This window comes from Triturus cristatus, chromosome 4_1, assembly GCF_964204655.1.
Source record: "Triturus cristatus chromosome 4_1, aTriCri1.1, whole genome shotgun sequence".
NCBI classification, from domain to species: Eukaryota; Metazoa; Chordata; class Amphibia; order Caudata; family Salamandridae; genus Triturus; species Triturus cristatus.
In genome coordinates this window covers 1188674646-1188693025 of record NC_140585.1, presented here as the reverse complement: position 1 = coordinate 1188693025, position 18380 = coordinate 1188674646, and the positions used below count along the sequence as shown (strand labels likewise).

The window sequence follows — 18380 nt, the reverse complement described above, 5'->3', positions numbered from 1 at the left end:
ACCTGACCTATCAACCTTCATTCAGAAGAATAAAACATTGAGGCAGGCTGCGGGAAGTACAGGAAGTTAGACAATGGAATGCCCTTAATCTATTCTTCAAAACAAATCAGAACTCTTGAAGCTGAACATTCACACTTTCTTACTAACTGAATTTTTCAAATGTAAAGGGCCAACATAATAAAATGCCTCTTTTTGCATGCCGCCCAAAGGTTTGACTGCTGCTGCTTTTTGATTCTGAAGGCACTCAGGCCTGCCAAACAGACCTCAGTGCAAGTGCACAGACGCGAAAAAGTATGTCGCATTGGCGAATACCTAACTGGCAAAGCCCCAATTTACCTGCAAGTCACTAGTATATGGTAGCCAGGGCATGTAAGTTAGAGGGTCACGGCCACAGATTACAGCACTGTTTGTGCCACCCTGGGGATGGCATAAGTAAAGACAGTTCGATAGCCTGTCATTGCAGACTGGAAGAGCAGCTTTAAAACTGCTATCCTGACTTTTCCATTCAAACCAATGGCAAAGCCAAGTCACCCCCTGCACAATGTGTAGGTCACCCCTATGGCAGGCCTATATAGCCCTGAAGCAAGGTGCTGCACATTGCATGGGCAGAACATGTATTTCACATGTTTTTGACAGTAGAAACGTGAAACTGTTTTTACTGTGGGAAGTCTTCGTCGCCCAAATGGAGAATATAAAGTTACACGCAGACTCCTCAGCTACTCTAACTTTGGAATTGTGTCACCAAAGTGGATGCTCCAAGGAAAACAACTAGTTACATTAAGTCCAACTTGATTCTCAAATCGAAATTAATGTACCAAGTTGTGGCATACAACTTTTACCAAGTTGCTACTTTGTTGCTTTTAATCCTCTGCGCCCTTACCGGTTGCACATGGGGTCCTGCCTCCGAGACTGCTTTCTGCCCTTCTAGGAGACATCCTAACGACTCCCAGGAAAGGATTGTAGGGAACTGGATCCTTATAAGATATACAACTAGGTGGTTATATCGCACGAGGAGTCCAGCGAGTCCCCACCCGTTTAAATTTCTCAATGTAAACCCATAGTGCTCCGTTTGCGGTACCTGGTTTGTCCCTCCCCCCACCTTTCGCCAACTCCACCCCCAAGGGAGAAGACGCTAGATTAAGCACATCATTCAGTCCCCACCATCTTGAAGATTGGGGGACCATCCAATCAGGGATAAGACTATGCCCCCTCCCACAGGAGAGTGGTATAATTGAGACTGTAGTCACCCCAGGTAAGGTGACCATTGGCCCTAAAAAGCCACTAATTTAGTATTTAGGCGGCTCACTCAGACCTTCAAACTAGTTTCTGCCGACATAAGTAGTACAAAGAAGACACTGTGCAGCGAAGCCTGAAGACTCCTACCGACTAGGCCCCAACACTACTGGCCTGTCTCCAGCTTCCAAGACCCTGCAAAAGACGACATTGCATGTCCTGCAGCCAGTGACTGTGAGAAAGTGCCCTCTTTCTTGCATGGTATGCCCCCCCCCTTTTGCTGTATTGCTGATGTTCTTTGACTGAGTGTGCCCTGGGCTCCTGCCAATCAGGTACCCAGGGCCTGTGTTCCTTCCCTAAAACTGCATTGAAGCCTAAACCCAATTGGCATCTCCGGTCACATGTCAGTCCCTGGTAAATGGTACCAAAGGTCCCCAGGGCACTGTGACCACAGAAGGCCCCCCCCAAGGACTGCAGCACTTATTGTGCCACCCTTAGAGACCCTGACACACACACACAGCCTTTGCAGGCTGAGTGTCTGGGTGCAGAACAAAACAAAGTCGACATGGCACACATCCATGTGTGCCATGCCCTCAAACCACTGCCCTGGCATACATCAGTCAACCCTCTAGCTGGGTGCCCTTTGCCAGTGGTGAGGGTACAGGTGCATGAGCCCTGTACCCCTACAGTGCCCAGGTCCATTCCTGGGCCCTGTAAGTGCAGTGCGGTCATTAAGAGTATGGTGCTGGGAGGTTGTCATTACGAACTCCACAGCACCATATTAGCTACACTCAAGACTGGGAAGTTTGGTATCAAACTTCTCAGCACATTAAACCCAAACTGATGCCAGTGTGGGATTTAATGTAAAATGCACCACAGAGGGCATCTTATAGATGCCCCCTGAAACTCTACCAACTCCCAGTGACCTGACAAAGTGTCTGCCTAGGCTGCCACCCCCAGACTTTCTGGACCCCAGGGTCGAGAGCTTGCGGCTCTCGGGGCCTGAAACAATGCACATCCTGGGACGAGGTGCCAAGCCTCCTCCCACAGGATGGGCAGGGTTCACAAAGGAAAAGCTTCAAAGGCATACCGCCTTTGGGAGCCTATCCAGACCACTTGCTGTACTCAGCAACTGGTCCCCACTGGTTCTACCCCCAACTTTAGGCGGGAAAAACAAAGTGAGGAAGAGAGGTGTGCCCACCTCTACCAACTCAACCCCTAAGGTGGGGGAGGCGAGGTGAAGCACAACCTCGAGTCCCCACCATCTTGAGGATGGGGGACCCCAGCCAACTAGGAACAGGCTCCTGCCCCCTCCCACTGGAAAGTGGCAGAATAGGGGTTGTACCCACCCCAGGGAAGGGATCCATTGGTCCCTGCCCTTTACCTACCTCTAACGCCCCTAAATTTAGTATTTAGGGGCACCTTGAACCTTCCTTCCTCAGATCCAGCAACCACAAGAAAATAAGGACAAGAAGCCGTACAGAGATAAGAGGATGACGCCCACGGACTTGGCCCCAGCCCTACAGGCCCGTCTCCCCTCGAACCTGCTCCTGCAAAACCCTGGCATGTCCAGCAGCCAGCAACTTCAAAAACTCCGGAGGACCTGCCTACATTCACTTTCCAAGATGCTTCTCCCGTGAACACCGGACGTGTTTGAACTGCAGCTTCTGGTGCCAGCCAGAAACCGCGAATCCAGCACACTCTGCACCCACCGAGCCCGGCCCGTGTTTGAGTGAACAAACAGCGCAAGGAGGTCCCCCCCCGGTGATCCTGACCCGAGATCCGGCACCCCCTGACCTACCTCAAGCCTTCAGACAACACCTGCAGACTCAATCCAGGAGACCCCCCATTACCAGAGCGGGTAAGAAAATCTGATGTCCAAAGGCACCCCTGCACCTGTCGCCCCACGGCCTTGTATGCCCAACCCCGTGGTGCGTAACCATCCCTCTACATCCCAACTTACCCCTAGAAGTGGTGGTCACTCCTGGAACATCTTCGTCCCCGAGCCCGCAGTGTTTGTCCCGGAGAATCTCCATTGAACTCCACAGGGCAACCAACCTCAAAACTGCACCAGACTGCCCTAGCGCTGCTGAGGGTGCCCCTTTGGTGCTAATCTGGTCCCCCAGGTGCCCTGAGCTTAACCCTAGGAGCTTTGCTCCCACAACCCTGTGACCTGCTTGCCACCAGCCACCAACCGAAGTCCCCCATATGAGAACATTGGGCCTCAACACTCTGCAACCGGCCGCCCGAGTGCCGCTGAGGGTGCAACAACAGTGCATCACTGACCTTGGGAGACACCAGTCTAAACCCAGAACCCTAACTCAAAAGACCAATTACTTACCTTGAAACCGACAACTCATTTTTCCTCATAGGATAATATTGACACTTTTTCTCCCAAAAAGTTTAAGTGTCGACTTTTGAAAACTACTAATATTCCTTAAAAATCAGCAGATTAGCCAAAACGCATTTTCCAAACTGTTTTCAGGAAATATCCCAGTGCTGAATCCAGGATCCAGCACCGAGTAAGAAAAAGTAGCAATAACCTAACTTACCTGCTAAATGAATTTCCTGCCATAGGATAACATTGGTGATTCTATGTGAAAAAGTTTGTCAACTTTTGAAATGCAATAATATTCCTTAAAAATCGGACCTTTAACCAAAACGCATTTAATCACCTGTTTTCAGGAAATGTCCCAGGGCTGAATCTAGGATCCAGTCCTGTGTTAGCAAAAGCAATTTGAAAAGTTATTAACTGCATTTTACTTAAAAAGCCCATTCAATTGAATGTACTATAACTGCAATGTGTTACAAACTGCTTTCTTAAAACTGTAACCAAAACCAGTACAAGTTATACTGCAATTCTGAACTGTGTTCATACAAGTAAGTTACTACTGCAAAGTATTTATATGCTTACCTGTACCAGGCTTGCTTGGTTCCAGAAATTAAACAGTATATTTTATATACAAAAACAATTGGCCTGGAGTTCAATTCTTGAGTGTGTGACTTCATCTTGACTGAGTGTATACATCAAGTGCTTTACACGGTCCTCTGAAACTGCCTTACTGCTCGACCAAGCTACCACTAGAGAGTAAGGTTCTATCTAACTTTAACCTCTGTCAAACCTCTGATACACTTGGACTCTATGAACAAGTTACTTGCCTTCGGTAACGATGTATCTGTAAGAAACATTAGATTGCTCACCTTAGAATATCCCCAGGCGTCAGACTGGATCCGGAAGATATTTTTGTCAGCAATACCCCTTGCGCATCGCTATGCGTCGTCTGCGGCTCCGCGTCCATCGTCGGTGTCGTGCGCCGGAATGACGGAGTACTTAGACGCCGCCCTCGCGCGCTGACGTCAGTTCTTGTACATATCCTTCCGTGCCAGGAACGCAGAGCCATGCAAGATACCGACACTGGTGCCAAAAAATTCTAGGGCCCTGAAAGGGATAGCCTTAACCCTAGATGTCAGTTCGCAGAACGGGGAGGATGGGTGGGTCGGTGAGGAATCCAACTAATGTTTTACAGATACATCGTTACCGAAGGCAAGTAACTTGTTCATCTGAAAGAAACACGTTAGATTCCTCACCTTAGAATAGATACCCAAGCAATACCAACCCCGGTGGTGGGTCTGCGAACCAAGATCACACCAGAAAGTCCTGGAGGACAGAACGGCCAAAGAAGCCATCCCTCCGGACTTGGCTGTCTAGGCAATAATGCCTGGCAAACGTGTGCAGCAAAGCCCACGTTGCCGCCTGACAGATGTCCTGCAAAGGGACCCCCCGTCCCAAAGCAGTAGTAGCCGCTGTGGCCCGAGTAGAATGGGCGCGCAGCCCAACAGGCGGTTTCTTTTTTGCCAAGGAATAACAGATTTTTATACACAAAACGACCCACCGGGAGATGGTCCGCTTGTGTACAGCTTTTCCCTTCTTTGCACCCACGTAGCCAACGAAAAGCTGGTCGTCCACTCGGAACTGTTTAGTGCGATCCAAATAAAAGGAGAGCGCACGTTTTTGGTCCAGACGGTGGAGCCGCTCTTCCTCTTTGGAAGGATGCGGAGGCGGAAAGAAGGTGGGCAAGGTGACAGATTGCCCAAGATGAAAGGGGGTCACCACTTTCGGTAGAAAGGAAGGACGAGGCCGAAGGACAGATAGAAAAGGAGGCTTGGACGATAGAGCCTGGAGCTCACTCACCCGTCTAGCCGAGGTGATGGCTACCAGGAAAGCAGTCTTAAGAGTTAGAAGACAAAGAGGACAATTGTGAAGAGGCTCAAAGGGAGCGCACATCAGGAATGTCAAGACAAGATTCAAGTCCCACTGAAGCATTACGAAAGGGACAGGAGGGAACGTGTGAGTAATGCCTTTAAGAAAGCGGGACACTACAGGGGACTTGAAAAGAGAGGGCTGATCTGGAAGCCGTAAGAAGGCAGAGAGAGCAGCAAGATAACCTTTCAAGGTGCCCAGGGCAGAGCCCTGCCAGGCCAAAGAAAGAAGAAAGAGGAGAACCTCAGAAAGAGGGGCGGAAAGGGGATCCACAGCCTTTGGTGTGCACCATGCCAAAAATTTGTTCCACCGGCAGGCGTATACCGTCTTTGTGGAGGGACGCCTGGCTGCCAGAATGATATCACAGACTTCAGGAGGCAAGTCAAATGGCATCAACTGCCGCCGCTCAATCTCCACGCGTGGAGGCTGGACAGGTTCGGGTGGAGGACCGTCCCCTGCTGCTGCAACAGAAGATCCTCCCGAAGGGGCAGACATATCGGAGGATCGGTCAACATACTGAGTAGCTCGGGATACCAGTACCTTCGTGCCCAATCCGGAGCCTCCAAGATGACTTGGGCCCGGTCGCGCTTGATCTTTTTCAGCACTCTGGGCAGAAGTGGTATAGGCGGAAAGGCGTACAACAGACCGCAACTCCACTCGCGACGAAAAGAGTCGCCGAGCGAGTGCCGCCTTGGAAATTCCAACGCGCAGAACTGATGACATTGCGCGTTCTCGTCGGTGGCGAATAGATCTAACCAAGGCTCTCCCCACTGCTGAAAGAGACCTTGCACCACCTCGGAGTTCAGACGCCATTCGTGATCCATCATGCACCGGCGGCTGAGTTCGTCCGCTCTGGCGTTCAGAGAGCCCGCCAGATGTTGAACCACCAGGGTTATGCCCTGGTTTTCCAGCCATGTCCAGAGGCGCAGAGCCTCCTGACAAAGGGTCCACGACCCCACCCCGCCCAGTTTGTTGCAATACCACATGGCGGTGGTGTTGTCCGTGAACACCTGCACGACACTTCCCCGGACAGAGGGAAGGAAGGCTTTCAGTGCAAGACGGATCGCTCTCCGCTCCAACAAGTTGTTGTGGAGGCGAGACTCCGCCGGAGACCAGAGTCCTCTGATCTCCATCTCCACCTCCACCTCCCCCATGTGGCCCCCCCAACCCAGGAGGGATGCATCCGTCACTACGACATGCTCCGGTAGGGGTAGGGAGAGGCTCTTGCCCGTGACCCAATCGCGGTCCATGAGCCACCACTGCAACTGCTGTGCAGCGCCCTCCGATATCAAGACATGGTCGGACAGGTTGCCGTGATGCTGGGCCCACTTAAACTTCAGGTCCCACTGCAGAGCCCGCATGCGCCGCCTGGCGTGATGCACTAGTAGGATGCAGGAGGCCATCAGCACCAGAAGCCGCAACACTAGCCTGACCGAAACCCAGGATAGAGGCCGAAAGATGGGAATCAGGGCCTGTATATCCCGGACCCGCTGCTCCGGGGGATGGACCCAGAACTGTGCCGAATCTAGAACCGCTCCGATGAAGAGGAGCTTCTGAGAGGGGCTCAGGTGTGACTTCGGCACGTTGATGGAAAACCCCAGCAAATGCAGGAGATCCGCCGTAGTCTGGAGGTGGGAGAAGACTGCCTGGGGCGAGCCCGCCTTCAACAACCAGTCGTCGAGATAGGGGGAAGACTGGAACCCCTGATCTGCGCAGATGAGCTGCGACCACCGCCATCACTTTCGTGAACACCCGAGGGGCACTGGTAAGGCCGAAGGGGAGCACGGTGAAATGAAAGTGCTCCTGACCCACCGTGAACCGCAGGTAACGCCGGTGGTCCGGCAGGACGGGGATGTGGAAATATGCGTCCTGCAAGTCCAACGCTACCATCCAGTCTCCAGGGTCTAGGGCAGCTAGAACCTGAGCCAAAGTCAACATTTTGAACCGTTCCTTCCGGAGGAAGGCATTGACGTTCGAGGTCCAAGATAGGGCGTAGGCCCCCTTTGCCCTTCTTGGGAACCAGAAAGTAGTGGGAATAACAACCACGACCTACTTCAGGGCTCGGAACGCGCTCGACAGCCCCCTTGGCCAAGAGGGCCGAAACTTCCTCGTGGAGAAGATTCAAATGATCCCCCGAGATACGGTGGTGCTGCGGTGGCATGGCTGGAGGGGTCGTCTCGAAGGGGAGGGAGTATCTCCTTCGGACGATTTGCAGCACCCACTTGTCCGACGTGATGGAATGCCAGTGGAGCAGGTGATGGCGAACTCTGCCGCCCACTGGCGTGGAATGGGCCTGAAAGCTCGGACTAGGAAGGCTTTGATGCGGATGCTGCCGGGGTGGATGTGGACTGACCGCGTCGTCCTCCGGTACCGCCTCGGCCACGAAAGGAGCGAAAAGCGGAAGTTTGTGGCCGTGGGGCCGAGAGGCCCAAGGACGTGGCCGTAGCCCGTGAGTCCTTGAAGCGAGCCAGCGCACTGTCCGCTTTGTCACCAAAAAGGCAAGCGCCATCAAAAGGCATGTCCATGAGGGTGCTCTGGACATCCCCTGAAAAAGACGTGGACCGCAGCCAGGCGTGACGTCGAAGCGCCACCGTGGTAGAAATCGCCCTACCCAGCGAGTCCGTAGTGTCGAGTCCACACCGGATTGCATGGCGCGCTGCATCTCTACCAGGAGGAAAGCCGCGCCCGGGCCTCCTCCGGGCACAGTGGCAGCACGTCCTCCACCGCATCCCACAGAGAGTGGGAATAACGGTCCAAGAGACAGGCGGTGTTCAAAGACCGCAGGCCCAAACTGAGCGAAGAGAACAGCTTCTTACCAAACTGTTCTAGTCTCTTGGAATCCCGGTCCGGAGGAGCGGATGGGAAGGAGGATTGGGAGGTAGAGGCCTGGATAACCAGACTCTCGGGGGTGGGGTGTTGGGACAGAAAACTGGGGTCGCCCGGAGCAGGGCGGTGGCGCCTGGCAACGTTCCTATCCACAGGAGCGACTGTGGAGGGCTTGGACCAGGTGCCCTGCAGAACATCAGTGAGGGCCTCATTGAATGGCAGCAGAGGCTCAGTGGAGCATGCGGCAGACTGAAGCACCTCAGTGAGGAGGTTAGTCCTCACAGCCACGGCAGGCAGCTCAAGCCCAAGGGCTTTGGCCGCCTTGCGCAGCACCACAGAAAAAGCTGCACCCTCCTCCGAAGCCAGTCGGAGGAGAGATGAATCCAGTGTCCGGTGAGGTATCCAACCCACTGGCCTCTCCCAGTTCATCTGCCCAGTCCTGTGCAAGATGGCTCTGAAGGGCCATAGGGTCATCAGACCCCTCCCAGTCGCCCCCGTCATCCGATTCCTGGTAAACAGGAGGAATGATCGGAGCCGGTCGATAGACAATATGTGTCTCTAGCGGCGTCTGATGCGGCGTCGGGCGGCGCCGCATCGGCGTCTGGACCGGACAGGGGCTGAACCGGGGGTCGACTGGAGCCGGCGTCGGGGGTGGTGTCGGCGCCGGCAGAGGAGGCGTAACTAGGTCGACCGGCGTCGACGGGGGCCCAGGCTTGGGCCCCTCGGGGACCTGCAGCGTCGGGGCCGGAGCCCCAACGGCACCGGGGCCGGAGCCGCCGGCATGCGAGGTCGCCCAGTCGAGTCTGCGGGGCCTGAAGGCGCGCCAGCGGGCGTCGATGGCGGGGCCAGGCTCCTCATGGCTGAGAGGAAGGCACTGACCTCCGCCGGCGTCGCGTCAGTCCCAGGGACCGTCGGGTATGGGGACTTTCGCGGCGGCTGCGGAGCCGCGGGGGTGGAACCACCCGGACCCTCGGCCGAGTCGCGCAACCGGCGAGGGGAGTCCGAAGAGCGGTGTCGCTTCTTGGACTTCTTGGAGTGCCTCGACTTACCCGAAGACTTCAAGCCAGACGAGTGACGATGTCGAGTGCGGCTCTGCGACCGATCCTTGGACCTCCTCCTGGACCGGGATCAAGAGCGACGCGGAGCCGAGTGGCGAAGCTCGAGAAGCTTGCGGGACCGCTCCCGCCTAGCTTTCGAGGTCAGGGCCATACAATTGGAGCACGCCGCTGCGTCGTGGTCGAGGCCCAAGCAGTACAGGCACCGGCGGTGATTATCGGTCACCGACATCAGTCGGTGACAGTCGTCGCAGGCCTTGAAACCAGGCATCCTACCGGCACCAGAGTCGAGAATTGACCAAAAAGAGTCAAAAAAGTGTCAAAAATGGACTAAAGGGGTAGCTCTCCCGGATCTGCGCTTACTGGCGCGGAAAAAAGAAGAACTGACGTCAGCGCGCGAGGGCGGCGTCTAAGTACTCAGACGACGTCATTCCGGCGCACGACCCCGACGACGGACGCGGAGCCGCAGACGACGCCTAGCGACGCGCAAGGGGTATTGCTGACGAAAAATCATCCGGATCCAGTCGGACGCCTGGGGATATTCTAAGGTGAGGAATCTAACTAACGTGTTTCTTTCAGATACACACTGTACCTCACTTTGGTGCAGTATATATAGAGCCAGTTTCTTACATTGGTAGATTAGCGGTGGGATACAAACTTGCATTTGTTGGACTACTTGGTTACCATCTGATCACACAACAGAACTCTTAAATTGCCTTTAGAATTCCGATTTTTACAAATTGTCATTTTTACCAAACTACTAAAAGTCTTGTTAGGGCCTTGCTTAAGTCCCTTTAGCATTTTAGAAAATAAAAGCAACTATAGTCAAGGGTAGAGGGATTAGAAATTTGTTAGAATGTCTCAAAAACAGAACCCAGCTATTAGTGAAGATAACCAAGATATCATACAGGACATGGTTGAGGAGCTCGACCTCACCCCTTACCTTCACTTGTCTTTCAAGGAGTTAAGGTCCTTATGTAAAATTAAAAATATACCAATGGGCCAGCATCTAACCAAACAAGGGCTCCAGGAGCTCCTAGCCGAGTATGCACAGGCCCACCCATCTGAGAATGGTGATGACCAGTCAGATGAGGAAACAAATGAGGAGGACAGGGCTGGGAGCCCACTCCCAATCAGCCCTAGGGAGGAAAGGGTCCCCAGACCCTTAACTCCAAGAATCAACCCCTGGGGACCTAGAGGCCACACAGGTGGTACAGGTTCCAGTGAGGGCATGGAGGACAGCCTTTTAGCAAGGCTGGACAAAAAATTGGATCTAGAGTCCAGAGTCCTGGCTCTAGAAAAAGAAAGAAAGGAGATGGTTTAGCACCCATCAATGGTGGCAGCAATACAAAAAATAAGGACCGGGAGAAATCCTCCGCTCCTAAAATCCTCAAAGGGATTGTCCCTAAATTTGAGGAGGGTGATGGCATCACCAAATGGTTCACAGCCTTTGAGAGGGCTTGTGAAATGAGGACGGTGAAGAAACCTCTGGGGGGCACTCCTGTTGGAACTCTTCTCTGGTAACTGCAGAGACAGGCTTCTGACCCTCTCTGGGCCAGATGCAGGGTCCTATGAGCTCATGAAGAAAACTGAGGGATTTGGACTCACCACTGAGGAGTACAGAATTCGATTCAGGTGGGCTCACAAAATCCAGAACCAGTCCTGGATTGATTTTGTAGACTACTCAGTAAAGACACTGGATGGTTGGTTAACTGGACACAATGTGCATAACTTTACAATTTGTTTATGAAGTAACATATTAAGTAATTGCACAAATGAAAAGTTACATCAGCATTCGGTAGACCTAGGTCTAATTTCTCCCCAAGAATTGGGAAAGAAGGCAGACCACTGGGTCGAGACTAGGGTGACAAGGACAACCACTGGGGGTGACCAGAAGAAAGTGGTTACAAAACCTCCCCAGGGGAAAGGTGGTGAGAACCCCCAAGATCTAAAGTGAGTATTCCAAAGGGCCACAAAAACCTGCACAGAAGGGGGGGGGGGGGGTCCCAAACTACTCCCTATGTGCCACAGCCCTATAGTGAGAAGAACTTTGATCCTTCAAAGGCCTGGTGTAACAACCGTAAGAAGTTGGGACACTGAACTGTAGACAAGTCTTGCCCTCACAACAAGGCCCCTAGTTCAACAAGTAAAGCTACTTCTGGGGTAGCAAGTCTACAGATGGGATCAACAGTGTGCCCAGAGCAAAACAGGATGCACACTGAAGCAGTTCGTTTCAGAGGGGGAAGTTGAGTTTGCCTCTGTAGCTGTGCGGCCACCCAACCTAAAGAAATACTTACAGTACCCTTGGATCAATGAAACTAGGATAGAAGCTCTGAGGGTTACAGGTGCCAGTGTCACTGTGGTGAAAGACACACTGGTGTCCCCTGCGCAATATTTGATTAAGCGTGTGAGAAAGTGCCATCTTTCTTGCATGGTATGCCCCCACTTTTTGCGGAATGTACCTTTGACTGAGTGTGCCCTGGACTCCTGCCAATCAGGTGCCCAGGGCCTATATTCCTTCCCTAAACACACAAAACCCAAATTGGCAAACCCTGGCCACATGTCAGCCCCTGGTAAATGGTAGCCTAGGTACCCAGGGCCTTGTGACCAGGGAAGGCCTCCAAGGGCTGCAGCACTCATTGTGCCAACCTTCGAGGCCCTGTACCCTTACACACACACACACACACACTGCCCATGCAGGCTGGGTGTCTGGGTGCAAGACAAAACAAAGTCGACATGGCACACATCCCTGTGTGCCATGCCCATCACCTACACTGCCATGGCATATATCAGCCACCCCTCTAGCTGGGTGCCCTATGCCAATGGTGTGGGCACAGGAGCCCTGTGCCCCTACAGTACCCAGGTCCATTCCTGGGCACTGTAAGTGCAGTGCTGCCATTTAAGAGTAAATGGTGCTGAGAACTCGTCAAACACGAACTCCACAGCACCATAATGGCAACACTGAAGACTGAGAAGTTTGGTATCAAACTTCTCAGCACATTAAACCCACACTGATGCCAGTGTGGGATTTGATGTACCAAGCACCCCAGAGGGCATCTTAGAAATGCCCTCTAAAACCTAACCTACAATCCACGTCTGTTCTGAGGCTGCCACGGCTGCCACACAGCAGACATGTTGCTGGACCCCTGGGTAGGAGAGCCCCTGCTCTCCTGGGCCTGCAACAATGCACATCCTGGGCGAGTTGCTAAATCTCCTCCCCCAGGATGGGCAGAGGGAAGCTTTAAAGGCATGCCGCCTCTGTGAGCTTCGCCAGGCCACTGCAACCCCCGACTGGCAGGAAGCTTGGCCGGAAACCCCATATAAGGACAAGGGATGTGCCAGCCTGCCAACCCCACCCCTCAGGTGGGGGAGGTGAGGTGAAGCACATCTCCGGGCTCTCGCCATCTTGGAGATGGGAAGCCCTGCCCAATCAGGACTAGGCTACTGCCCCCCTCCCACAGGAGAGAGGCAGGATAGGGGGTGTACCCACCCCAGGACAGGGACCCATTGGTCCCTGCCCTTCACCTACCTGTAACGCCCCTAAATCTAGTATTTAGGGGCACCCTGAACCTTCCTTCCCCAGATTCCAGATTCCAAAATCCGAAGAGCTAGAAGAAAGAAGACCTGCCCTGCAGCTGCTAAGAAGAGGAAGACACAAACTGCTTTGGCCCCAGCCCTACCGGCCTGTCGACCCTCAAACCTGCTCCAACCCGGCATCTCGTGGCCAGCAACCTCACAAACCCTGGAGGACCTGGCTACCTTTTGACTAAGCCCCTGGGATTCCCATGAGTAGAGGCTCTACTGAAAATCTACTTCTAATCCCTGGCAGCAGCCTGGAACTACAAACCCAGCACACACTGCACCAGCCAATCCTGGCCTGTGCCGGAGTGGACAAAGACCACGAGGACGACCCCACGGCGACTGTGACCCCGAGTCCGGCACCCAAGGACCTCCCTCGACACTCCAGAAGAAGCCTGCAGCCTCAGAACAAGGTGCCCCCCCCCCCCCAAACCGCGATCAACAGAGGGTAAGATTTCCTGACAAAGGAAAAGGCACCCCTGCACCCGGCGCCCCACGGCCCCCTGTGCCCGATCCCCGGGGTACCTACATATCCTCCAACTACCCAACTTACCTCTCGAAGTGGTGGTGGCACCTGAAGAATCCTCGTCCCCGAGCTTGCAGTCTTTCTAAACCAGAGATTTCCCATTGAATTAAATTGAGCGCCCGAAGGCTCAAAAGCACCCTGCACCCAGCCGCCCGAGTGGCACTGGCAGTGCAACCTCTACACCTATCTACTTCCCCCACTTGCCCTGAGTAAGTGACCAGGAGCCCAGTTACCACAGCTGGGTGGCCTGCTAGTCAGCAGCCACCAACCAAGGCCACCCTACCTCTCATAGGATAACATTGGGCCTAACTATATTGTGAGAAAGTGCCATCTTTCTTGCATGGTATGCCCCAACTTTTTGCTAAATTGCTGAATGTACTTCGATTGAGTGTACCCTGGGTTCCTGCCAATCAGGTGCCCAGGGCCTATGTTCCTTCCTTAAACCACACAAACTCCAAATTGGCAAACCCTAGCCACATGTCAGCCCCTAGTAAATGGTACCCTAGGTACCCAGGGCCCTGTGGCCAGGGAAGGCCTCTAAGGGCTGCAGCACTCATTGTGCCACCCTCAGAGGCCCTGTACCCTTACACACACACTGCCCTTGCAGGCTGAGTGTCTGGGTGGAGGACAAAACAAAGAGTCGACATGGCACACATCACTGTGTACCATGCCCATCACCTACACTGCCAAGGCATATGTCAGACACCCCTCTAGCTGGGTGCATTACGCCTATGGTGTGGGCACAGGAGCAGGAGCCCTGTGCCCCTACAGTACCCGGGTCCATTCCTGGGCACTGTAAGTGCAGTGCTGTCATTTAAGAGTACATGGTGCTGAGAGCTTGTCAAACACTAGCTCCACAGCACCATATTGGCAACACTGAAGCCTGGGAAGTTTGGTATCAAACTTCTCAGCACACTGAACCCACACTGATGCCAGTGTAGGATTTAATGTACTAAGCACCCCAGAGAGCATCTTAGAGATGCCCCCTTACAGCTAACTTACAATCCACGTCTGCTCTGAGGCTGCCCAGGCTGCCACACAGCAGACACGTTGCTGGACCCCTGGGTGGGAGAGCCCCTGCTCTCCCGGGCCTGCAACAATGCACATCCTGGGTGAGGTGAGAAATCTCCTCCCCCAGGATGAGCAACGGGAAGCTTCAAAGGCAGGCCGCCATTTGGAGTTTCCCCAGGCCACTGCATCCCCCCCACTCTGGCGGGAAGCTTGGCCGGAAACCCCATACAAGGACAGGGGATGTGCCAGCCTGCCCACCCCACCCCTCAGGTGGGGGAGGCGAGGTGAAGCACATCTCCGGGCTCTCGCCATCTTGAAGATGGGAGGCCCTACACTATCAGGATTAGGCTACTGCCCCCCTCCCACAGGAGAGAGGCAGGATAGGGGGTGTACCCACCCCAGGACAAGGACCCATTGGTCCCTGGCCTTCACCTACCTGTAACGCCCCTAAATCTAGTATTTAGGGGCCCCCTGAACCTTCCTTCCTTCCTTCCTTAGATTCCAGATAGAAAACTACAAGAAGAGCAAGAAGACCAAGGACCTGCCCTGCAGCTGCTAAAAAGAGAAGACGACACCAACTGCTTTGGCCCCAGCCCTACCGGCCTGTCGACTCTCAAACCTGCACCAGCGCGGCATCTCCCGTGGCCAACAACCTCACCAACCCCGGAGGACCTGGCTACCTTTTGGCTCTAAGCCCCTGGGACTCCCATGAGTAGAGGCTCTACTCGAGAAACCTATTCCTAACTCCTGGCAGCAGCCCGGAACCGCGGACCCAACACACTCTGCACCAGCCAAGCCTGGCCAGTGCCGGAGTGGACAAAGACCCTGAGGACGACCCCACGGCGACTGTGACCCAGAGTCCGGCACCCAAGGACCCCCCTCGACATCCCGGACGAAGCCTGCAGCCTCAGAACCGAGTGCCACCCCAACGGCGATCAACCAGAGGGTAAGATTCGACGTCAAAAGGCACCCCTGCACCCGGCGCCCTGCGGCCCCCTGTGCCCAATCCCGGGGTACCCACCTAACCTACAACTACCCAACTTACCCCTCAAAGTGGTGGTGGCACCGGAAACCTCCTCGTCCCCGAGCCTGCAGCCTTTTTCCAAACCGGAACATTCCCATTGATTTCCATTGAGCGCCCGAGGGCTCAAAAGCACCCTGCACCCAGCCGCCCGAGTGGCCCTGGCAGTGCACTCTCTACACTAACTTACTTGCCCTGAGTAAGTGACCAGGAGCCCAGCTCCCACAGCCGCGTGGCTTGCCAGACAGCAGCCACCAACCAAGGCCCCCCCTATCCCTCATAGGATAACATTGGGCCTAACTCACTCTGCACCCGGCCGTCCTGAAACCGCTGAGGGTGAACCAACTGTACCTACCTGACACTGGGGGACCCCTGAGTCTATGCCCGGAATTTCAACTCTGCCAGTCGAGTACTTACCCTTAAACCGCTAACTTCATTTTCCTCATAGGGTAACATTGACTGGCTTTTTCTTCAAAAATCTTCTAAGTGTGAACTTTTCAAAACTGCAAAAATTCACCAAAAATCAGCCAAGTGACAAACGAATTTACTCACCTGCTCCCAGTGCTGGATCTTTGTGCCCAGCCCTGACCCTGAAAAGTGTTCACAACTATACTTACCTCTAACTCATTTTTCTCCCATAGGAAATCATGGTCTGCTTTTCTGTGAAATTTCTTCTGTCTATTTTTGCAAATTTGAAATATTCTTTTAAAATCGTACCATTTCTGCAAACGAAATTACTCACCTGCTTTTGATAAGGACCCCAGTCCTGGGTCTAGGTACCCAGTCCTGGATTACTAAAGTAACGATAAAGTACTCTACCTGCAAATTGAATTTCTTGCCATAGAGATCCATTGAATGTTTTCTTTGAAATATTTTCTCTAAGTGCTAACTTTTGAAATAGTTATATATTATTTAAAAATCATTACAGTTGAGTCGACTTTCATCACTTGATTCTGAATACTGACCCAAGGCTGGTTCTAGGAGCCAGACCTGGAATTCCAAAAGTAATCTGAAAAGTAATTTATTACAAATAACCTGAATTTACCATTGAGCTCAATGCATTGTTATGTTTAGGAAATAGGATTGTTTATTGCAACCAACTGTGACTGTTTACACAAATTTATTGCTTAAGACAAAAGTATTTATATTCAACCTCTCATTCTGAGAAAGTATATTTTTACCCCCTTTGTGGTTCTAAAAATAAAACAAGCATATATTTTATATATATAAACCATTGGCCTAGAGTTCAGTTATTGAGTGTGTGAAACCATTTGCTGACTGAGTGTGTACAATAAATGCTTTACACTGTCCTCTGGTACTGCCTTACTGCTCGACCAAGCTACCACTTTTGAGAGTAAGGTCATACCTAACTTTGACCTCTATCAGCCTCTGGGGGACTGTGGACTCTGTACACCCTGTACCCATTAGGGAACAGTATATACAGAGCCACTTTCTCACATATATCTGCACCCGGTCGCCCTTGTGCCGCTGGGGGTGAACTAACTGTACCTACCTGACCCTGGGAGACCCCCGAGTCTATGCCCAGAACCTTTACTCTGCCAGTCGAGTACTTACCTTTAAACCGATAACGCAATTTTCTCCATAGGGTAACATTGACTGGCTTTTTCTGAAATTTCTTCTAAGTGTGGACTTTTCAAAACTTAAAATATTCACTAAAAATCAGCAGAGTAACGAAAACGAAAATACTCACCTGCTCTTAGGTGAGCTCCCAGTGCTGGATCTTGGTACCCAGCACTGACTGTGAAAACTACTTACAACTGTACTTACCAGTAACCCAATTTTCTTCCATAGGAAATCATTGGCTGTTTTTCTGTGAAATTTCTTCTGTCAATTTCTGCAATCTTTAAATATTCTTTAAAAATCGAATAATATCTGAAAACTTAATTACTTACCTGTTTTGGATAAAGGTCCCAGTACTGAGTCTAGGCACCCAGTACTGGATTACAGAAGCAACGAGAACATACTATACCTGCAGCTTGAATTTTCTGCCATAGGGAATCATTGACTGTTTTCTATGAAATATTTTCTAAGTGTCAACTTTTAAAATAGCAAAATATCGTCTAAAAATCATCACAGTAATTAAGTCAACTTTTATCACTTGATTCCAAGTACTGACCCAGGACTGAATCTAGGATCCAGTCCTGGAATTCCAAAAGTAATCCTAAAAGTAATCTGTGGCAAATAACATGAAACTTCCTTTGAACTCAATGCATTATTGTGTTTAAAATAGTGTTGCCTAAAGCAAACCACTTGTAACTGTTTACAAAAGCCAATTGCATATTGCAAAAGTATTTATATAAAGCATCTCATTCTGAGAAAGTATATTTTAATTCCAATTGTTGGTTCTAAAATAAAACAAGCATGTATTTTTTATATATAAACCATTGGCCTAGAGTTCAGTTATTGAGTGTGTGAGACCATTTGCTGACTGAGTGTGTACAACAAATGCTTTACACTGTCCTCCGATACTGCCTTACTGCTCGACCAAGCTACCACTTTAGAGAGTAAGGTTATATCTAATTATAGCCTCTGACAAGCCTCTGGGGACTGTGGACTCTGTACACCCTGTACCTATTTGGGAACAGTATATACAGAGCCACTTTCTCATAGGGCGTACTTACCCAGTCACCAATGCTGACAGTGTTACCACTAATCATGCTATGCTGACATTAGACGAGGGGAGGGAGGGGGGGGGGGGGGGGGGAGAGGGGGGGAGGTCTACTGGCCTGAAACAGGTAGTGATCTCTCCAAAGCTACCAACTTCATGTCTGCTTGGCAAGGACCTGGAATCCTCAGCCTGGGCGGAGGTTGAACTAAGAAACAATGCAGCAATGCTGGATATCCCTG

The 18380-nt window shown here is 52.1% G+C and overlaps 1 protein-coding gene across 11 annotated transcripts in view; it reads right to left on the bottom strand.

Moving 5' to 3' along the window:
• Positions 1 to 18380, bottom strand: part of RAVER1 (ribonucleoprotein, PTB binding 1) — a 314850-nt gene that overhangs the window by 87495 nt on the left and 208975 nt on the right. The window lies entirely within an intron of this gene.